Source organism: Lactuca virosa, chromosome 3, assembly GCF_052849685.1.
Source record: "Lactuca virosa cultivar CGN04683 chromosome 3, Lactuca_virosa_CGN04683_v6, whole genome shotgun sequence".
Taxonomy (NCBI): domain Eukaryota; kingdom Viridiplantae; phylum Streptophyta; class Magnoliopsida; order Asterales; family Asteraceae; genus Lactuca; species Lactuca virosa.
Window position 1 is genome coordinate 414,698,818 of NC_136428.1, and position 8,914 is coordinate 414,707,731.

The window sequence follows — 8,914 nt, forward strand, 5'->3', positions numbered from 1 at the left end:
AATCTTCCATCAAAAAGTTATTTCGTTTCATCGGTTTTATTTATCATCGATAAAATACTTTATACCCACTTCATACAACTTAGTAGACCTTTCCTAACAATTTACGCCATATTCTCGCTAAAAATCTTTTGACAACTTGTTTTAACTTAACACTTTTCTTCAAAACTCAATTTAACCAATATTGTTTTTAATCTTGCTATTACAATCTCATTTCAAATCCACTTCAATGGATAGATGTGCTTTTGAGGGCACATAAACCATTTTAAACATTGCTTACCATTTTGACACGTCTTCGAAAAAGTAGAAACATTTTCTTTTATAATCGTGTTTAAACTCTTTGCTACAAAACATAGACCTATGACATTGAAGTTCATTTTATATGTAAAAGCATCCTCGGATTTTCCAAACCACTTTTGCTTTGACACATTTAACCGCTTTCTCATTTAGACATTGTAATTTACTTTAATGTGTTTTCTCGAAAACACAACATGATATTTATGCAAATGTCTACTTCAAACATGTTTATAAGACATATCTAACGCTTGTAATTCAAAACATACCTTATTTGTGTACTTTGCTTCAATATAGTTTTATAATCTATAAAGATTCTAAAATATAAAGCATTGCAAAACTTAGTGTTCACTTTTAAAGTTCCGGTGGCGCACTTTCAACAATGCACAATTATTCATCTAAATATGTTAAGTCTTTACCTTATCCGTTTTTAAGCATTGTTGGACTCCGGTCAAAAAGGTCAAAACTGTCAGATTTTCAATTACAAGTTTTAGTGTTTCTTCTTTTTCACAAATGGAGTTTAACTTAATAGATAACTCGTGAATTTTTAGCAAACCATAGAAAACACTTTAAAACTTCTTCATTTCTATTTAATCATCAATATACATCACATATTGAAGTTTGAAATATATCTCAACCTGGTTTTAAATCTACCTGAATGTATTATTCTTAAAATTTTAACAATAGCAATCATTGTCGTTGGTACATTCCTTTCTATCCCCCGCACTTGATTTCTTGCTCTCCTTCTAATTTTAGATATTGCACACCCACAATAATAACATAATACATTGACTAACTTTGTTTCTGTCTATTCTGCTTCTCGTGGTATCATGTTCGTACACATACAGACTAGAAGTCTACCCTTTCGTTTTGAGCGATTAATACGTGTATAGTCGTGACACATAATTTTGATTTAGTCAACTTTGATATATTCAATTACGCCTTTTATCATATACATCTTGTTTTTATTTTGAAATCTACTATAAACAAATGATCCTTATTTACATTTGCTCTTTCGTTCTAAATTCAAAAACTTGATATGAAATGCAATTTTCATTGTAAGTTTTCCTTATAATTAATACACAAGATGAATACTCGTATGCTTATCATTTTTCTATATTCAAAAATTATATGTGAAGGATATGTTTCCTTATGTTTTTATTTTCTTTAAAATACATCAAAAGCTTTGATTTTACGATTATCTATTCTCTAAATGATTGTTTTTTTTAGAAACACTAAACTAAGAGTGTACTATTTTCAAAGATTGACATTTTTACACATTTCTTAAAATAGTGTTTTACTTTGCAATTTTCAACGAGTTCCTAAACTCTCAAACTTGTTTTCATAAGTATTCCGACTCCTCGTAAACTTGAATTTGTCCTGACTTAGACAATTGGACAATTTCTCAAAAATTTAATACAAATATTTCTATACAAATTCCTTTAATGGCGACTTAAACCTTTAACTTTAATTAATCTTTATATTATTTTACTACTTCGTTGGATCGCCACACATGTATCTTCATTATCTTGGAATTATTGAACATTTTGATAACAATGAGATTTTTGATCACTTCTAAACACTTAAAATGCTATATACACAATGTGGTTTAATTTTTCATAAATTTTCTTCGCCTCCATTTGCACCAATGACTCTCTAAATATATTTATTCTTCGAATAAGGTTTTATTATTGTAAGAGTGACCGTAGTGGTAATTATAGCCTCGGAGATGCTCAATCATTTCGTAATTTATTTTGTCGACGACACTTAATTAGCCTTTACATTTGAGATGTACCAAAACTTCGTTGCCTACCCTTAGTACGTATTTTTAAGAACTTACCCTCAATCGCTTCTCTTTCATTCATGCCACCCCTTCATATTTCAAAATATATCTTTTCCAGATCTAGTAGCCAACCCGGAAGTGAACAAATTGTTCCTAATCTCTTCTTTATTAGGCGGCAAATTCACACTTAGTGCTAATTTAGAATGCAACTTAAAGATCAATGCGGATTTAACGCTAAATGCAGTTGGTGCTTCGGAAAAAAAAATTATAACTCTCTTGATTCAGATAATATCTAATTAAATAATCTTTTTCAACTAGGTCGCCATGGTTGGATCATGATTTCCATGATCCTAATTTCTCGCAATCTAGACTGTAGAACTCGAATTAAGGAAACATTACTTTGATTATAGCTAAAGAACTGGGCTCTTCCCTTGGAGAATTAACCCAAAATAATCAAAGAACACTTCAAGTCACCACCTCCCGAACGATACAATTGTATTCGGCTGAGTTCTAATAGAATACGTCACGAATTTAATTTCGGGACGAAATTCTTTCAACCGGGGGAGACTGTGACAGTCGTCAAAATTCGAGTCGGTTTTAGATTTGACTAAACTTAGTTGCACATATAGGCACTACACATACTAGACTTAGTAACTAGAAGCTAAGTTATAACCTACTAGAAACTTGGAAACAATTAGAATCAATGGATAGTGTGCATAGATTTCACATTGATATGTGAATTCTATAACTACTTAACTGTAGAGACTATCCATATTCGGGTCATTCTTTGACTCGAACACCTTTTCATGAATCATATACACGCATCATGCACTTGACCTAGTGGTAGAAATTAGGTCAAAGTCTCATAGAAACTTAAGTCAAAGTTGAAGAGTAGGACTAGTATACTTGATTCCTCAATTTCGTTTGAATCTCGGAATCACTACATAGAATGCCAATAAACCGCTAAAAATAAATTACAAACAATATTTCTAATTTGAATAAGAGTTATGAAACTCTAAAATAGTTTGAAGTCTCAAAATTCAAGTAATTTTGATATCCAAAGATTTACAAACTCTCAAAAACCCTAAATGCCCTAAAAACTCACATTTATAAACTTTGACCTTAAAAATTTTATAAAAATAATCATGAACCTTATAATATGATCTTATAACAATTAAAATTATGAAAATGCATTCAAGGAAAATGAAATTTAACTCATTAACATTTACCCTTAATTTATAAACCAAAAATCAAGAGTTTTATGCATAAAAACTAGGTTAAGGTGCACATTTTATAAAAAGTTGGATATTTTTATAAAAGATTTGAATTTTTATAAAAGAAACAAGAGAGAGGGAGCCTCTCCTCCCCTAAAATCGGATCCCTCTCTCCCCATATCTCTCTCTCACACTCTCATTCTCCAACATACACATCTCTCTTCTTTCTCTCTCTAGAAAACTCTCTCTACCTTCTCTCTACTTTTTCTCTCCAAACACCACTCCATTCTCTCTTCCTCCCTCTAAAGAACCAATAAATATTCCAGAAAACAAACCCAAGAAAACTCCTCAAACTCGAAATCTTCATCATCTTGTGGTATTCTTGAAGGTAAAATCGATTTCTACTTCACTTTTCCTTCAAGTTTTGCTCTTTTCTTACACTTTCTCCTTCTTCATCTTCTTCAAACTTGTTTTCTTTTTGTTAAAATGGTTTTTAGAACATGATGGATGTGTTTTAACACCATGCATGTATGATAAACAAGGTTTCATGTTCATGATCTTAGTGCAAAAATCGATTTTAAGGATTAAAACATCAAACTCAAGTTAAGAGTTTTTTAGAAACAAAATTTTCTTCATAAATGCATGTATACATTTTGATCAGTTTTAATCTTTTGATCTCTGGAAACATGACCAAAATATGAGGTTATCATGATATATTTAAAATACTTCAAAAGGTTTACTCAAGGAAATGATGAAAACCCACTTTTCTAACCAATCATCATGCATGCAATCTGCCAGATTTCTTTACCTGACTTTAAACTGTCATATATCACTCATTTCTTAGCCAAAATTCGTGATTCTTTTTATAAAATATAATATTTTGAGTTAGCTTTCAAACCCATCTGACCTCACTGAACAATTCCAAAATTTCGATTTTTACCAAATTTTACAAAACGGTTGCTCAAACAGCACTTTCCTTATGAACATTTGTTTTGTGTTGCATGTTCGAAGGACTTATTCATCACTAAAAATCATTCAAAAATTATTTTGAACTCTTAATATCGTGTATTAATAGGTACAAAAAGATCTTGATTCAAAAGTCTTTGTAACATGTTGCAAAAATTGTCAAAGTAACATCACTAATCTTTACATAAATCACAAGAACCAAGTTTTCTCTATAATTTATTGAGCCTTTAGGCATGGTGTTCAACATCAAAAATAAGAACACAAATTGTCATTGTTATCAAATTGTATGAAGATGCATTCTGGAAATTTTCAGCTCAATATATACTTTCTTTATTTTTATATGAAAATAATAAGAAAATAAAGTGTTAAATCATACAAAATACTTAAGCTAGTAAATAAATTATGGAAAAATTCTTGGATGATCCTTTAAGTTAATAAACATCTCCCATTAAGCTTCATCCATTTTTGTTACTGTTTAATATGGTTTTGAATTTTCTTTTTGTTTAGCTCTAATAAATCATAAAACCACATTAGGGAATATAAAAATGGTATCTAATAATTTTCGCAGCTTATACTCTCTGTGGAACACTTAGAAAAATATTTTCAGAATTTTTCATAGTGTATTCCTATTTTTCTCCGATTTTTGTATTTATAATGGACTAAAAACAGGAAAAATAGTTTTACTCATCCAAACATTATGATAATTTACCAGAACACCTTTTAGTACATTAGGATGCTACATAAAAATTTTGATGATTTTTCTCTTCTGTATACTATTTTTCTTAAATTTTCCCAAGATTAAATACACTTAAACCCAATTTTTATTAGAATACATACACAAAAATCATAAAATTGGGATAAACAGTTTAGAAATTCATTTTTACATTTTTCCTAGCTTAATAATGAAGTTACAAAAATTTTGAACAATTTTGGAAACTATTTTCTATTTATTTCAATTTTTATTAGAACAAATGCACAAAAATCATAAAAATTGGGTTAAACAGTTTATAAATCCATTTTTATATTTTTCCCAGCTTAAGTATGTGCAATGGCAGTAATATAAGAAGTTTGGGGAATTTTCGTAACTGATTTCTATTTTTCATGAATTTGTATCTATTTAGAGAATTAAATATGTGAAAAATGGTTATACATATTCATAATCCATGAAAATTTATCTAGAAGTCTTTTAGTACATTTAGAACCAAAATCTGAAGTGTGGTAATTTTTATTAACTGTTTAGTATTTTTCATGATTTTATGGTTATTCAAGAAGCTAAAATCGTGAAAAATAGTCAGACAAATCAAAAATTCAAGAACATTTATCTTAAGGTCTTTGACTTCAATTAAAACTTAAATGCAAAGTTTGGGAAAGTTGAGAACTAAATTGATTTAGTTTTGAATATTTAATCATTGGAACACCTCTAAAATGTTAAATATTAACATTGCAATAATGGAAATTTTCCACTTAAATTGTTATATAACAATTGATTCTTTGAAACTTAATTTCCACAGAAAAATGTTTGTAACTTATCAATATTAAATTTTGACACATTATTGGCATAATTCTATTGTAGTAGTAAGTATACTAGTGTTAGATTTCGATTAGAGACTCACTAGCGAATACCATTATTGTAGGAATCGGTAGTGGTACACGTGGAACATAGTTCAAGGCATCATTTGGATCATCTCAATGCATAGTGAGTATTCACGCACTCCCCTATTTTCAGTTCTTATGTTTTGGGGTGGAAAAGCATGTCCCGAAAAACTATTATTTGAATGTTGTATTTAAATTGATTTGTATCAAACATGATTGCTATTTTATTGCTATATCTCTCTATGTATGTCTATGCAACACGGAACATGAGAACTTATCGTACTAAGGCCCTTCCCTTATCTCTAATCATTAACTCTTTGAGCCAATGGTCATTATGGATAGCGCTATTAGGAATTGACAACTCCTCACTCGCCCTATTGTTGGAGTGCATGATACCATATTAATCTATGGAACGATAAGCATAGATCTTGATAGGGCTTCAGTCATAGGTTTGGTTGAGACTTATTGTTTGCTCATACACATACAAACTCGTTACTTATTATAGCAATAAACTTGTTTATTAATTATAGCAATGAACTTTGTTTCTCATTACAACAACGAACTGTTATTACTGAAAACTTATATACATGTTTTAGCAATGAAATTGTTTGCTCCTTGTAGCAACGAAATTGATTGCTCATTTTAGCAATGAAACTTGTTTACTCGTTTGAGTAACGAACTTTATCTTCCATGAGAATATGAATGTTGCATCTTATTTGGGCAACATACCTTATCTCTAATGATGACAAAGAACTTTGTTTTTACAAACTTATTTACTCATCTTAACAATATACTTTTATTATTGGAAACTTTTATCAAAACTTTGATTTCAATTCATGGAACCAGTATTATTTTGTTTATCTGTGAGTACTCACCAACTATTTTTATAGTTGACGCTCGTTTTACATGCTTTTTCAGGAATCATCGAGTAAGTGGCACTTAGGGACACTTCACTTTTAGGAGCATTCGCATGTGTTGTATTTCAATTTACATTGTAATTTCTTTTAAAAGTTGTTCAAACCCATTGTGAATTTGTAATGATTTTAATACTATGGTTGGTGTTGTCTTTTAACTTTTGCGATGAAACCCTTTGTACTGCCACGCCCTGTGTTTCCGCTTTAGCGGGGTGTGACAATGGGTCACCCCATGGACTTAGTCCAACATAAGGAATCTTGGATCACAAGCCCACATATATAAGAATGAATGATTTACACAATCAACCCATATATTTAATTAGTCTCCTTTTGATCACTTAATTAATTCCAAATTAATTCTTGATCAATACTAATTAAATAACCTTATTAATATATTAGAACTTATAATATATTAACCAACCTTAAGTGTTATTTCTCTCATTATAGTCTATCCAAATGCATGATGCCATGCAACCCAAATGGACCATGCCGGGTCGGGTCAAGTCTTACCAATTATAGTTATGGACTTAGACATTAATCCAACAGTCTCCCACTTGGATAAGTCTAAAACTATTATTGCGTATGACTTAAGGAACCGATCAGCAATCGTAGCTCTCAAAAGCTTCTGTCGAACTCTGACCTTGTCGATGAACTCTGACCTTTGTCAATGACTTGTCCATTAGATAAGGGATCATATATTCCTCCATTCTAGATATCATATGGACTGAGACATGGATTATCAATCATTCTCTCTGTCCATTTGTTGTTTCCCGATTTCCGATTCATGATGACTGACTGATTGAACAAATCAAATCAGTCCTGGCTTGGCCAAGCACTCACATGTATCATCTTTAAATCATCGAGGGGCCCACATATATCGCTTTTATCCTGAAGGTAAAAGGAATGGATAAACTTCGACTCATATGGCTTGTTCTACTACTTGTTGAATCATACACAAAGGCACGTTTTATAACATCGAGTTACCGAATGCATTTTCGTGCAATCAATGTACAACCAACTCATAGTAACAACTCATATCTCTAGGTTTGAAGAATATAAGATATTATCGTCTCATGATCACTCGTGATAAAATCCATGAAGTGATTCAAATGAGCGCGGGTTGAATCCAATACTTAGAACTTATGAGCACTCATGAGTGTTGTAGCACCACTTTGTCCACCAACTTGGACCTCTACAAACCAACCCATGACAGTCTTGATTCATATCTACTTCCAACATATGACCGACTGTGGATGGTTTGAATAACTTAATCATTCAGGAAGAGCGACTTAGTTATTCTGGAAGTCAAAACATGCAAAGTGAAACACAAGAATAAATGAATCAAATATGGTATCAAACCCTATGAATATAAATAAACACTTTTATTTATCACCATACTGATTACTCATTATTCGTTGTTTCGGTTTTATCAACTTTATACTTGAATTTAAAACAATAGTTGTCCCATGCTCCAAGCATGTACACTATGTTTTCTAAACACTAGTCATGCCATACACCAAGTATGCATACTATGTTTGTCTATGATCTTTACTTTGTAAAATAGATCAATTGAACATCACTCCAATGATCCTCTTTTCACAGTCCCAAATCCTTACTGCAAATGCAAGAATTCCAAATTCATGCCATTTACTGAAATCTGTTAGATTCTAAACTTATATGCATTGATCCTCTTAATGATTATGCATGAAGTCAGAAAGACTTGACAAAAATCATTACAGAGCATTCCAAAGGAGATCAGCTCCTTGGAAACATCCTTCTTTCATTAAGTTTCCTAATCTTACACAGATTGAATAATTTCTAATTTTGAAACATTTCCATAATCCATTTTGACTATCACTTCTGAACAAGAGTTCCCTCCTTACAGATTATGTCAATATGGTCCTTCCATAATTAACATTATACTTCCAACTGTCGTTGAGCAACTAATCTTTGGTAAACCTTAGATTGTCCTCGACAATTGCTTAATCATTTTAGTCATATCCAATTCTAGATCTTTTCCCTTCATAATGCCCCAGGCATTTGGAAAATTTTAGAAAGGATGAATATAGCACATGTAATCGATCCTATATCCGAAGCATATGGGACATGATTCATGATGTCTCACATAAAGACTAAACCAGCCTTTTGCTATA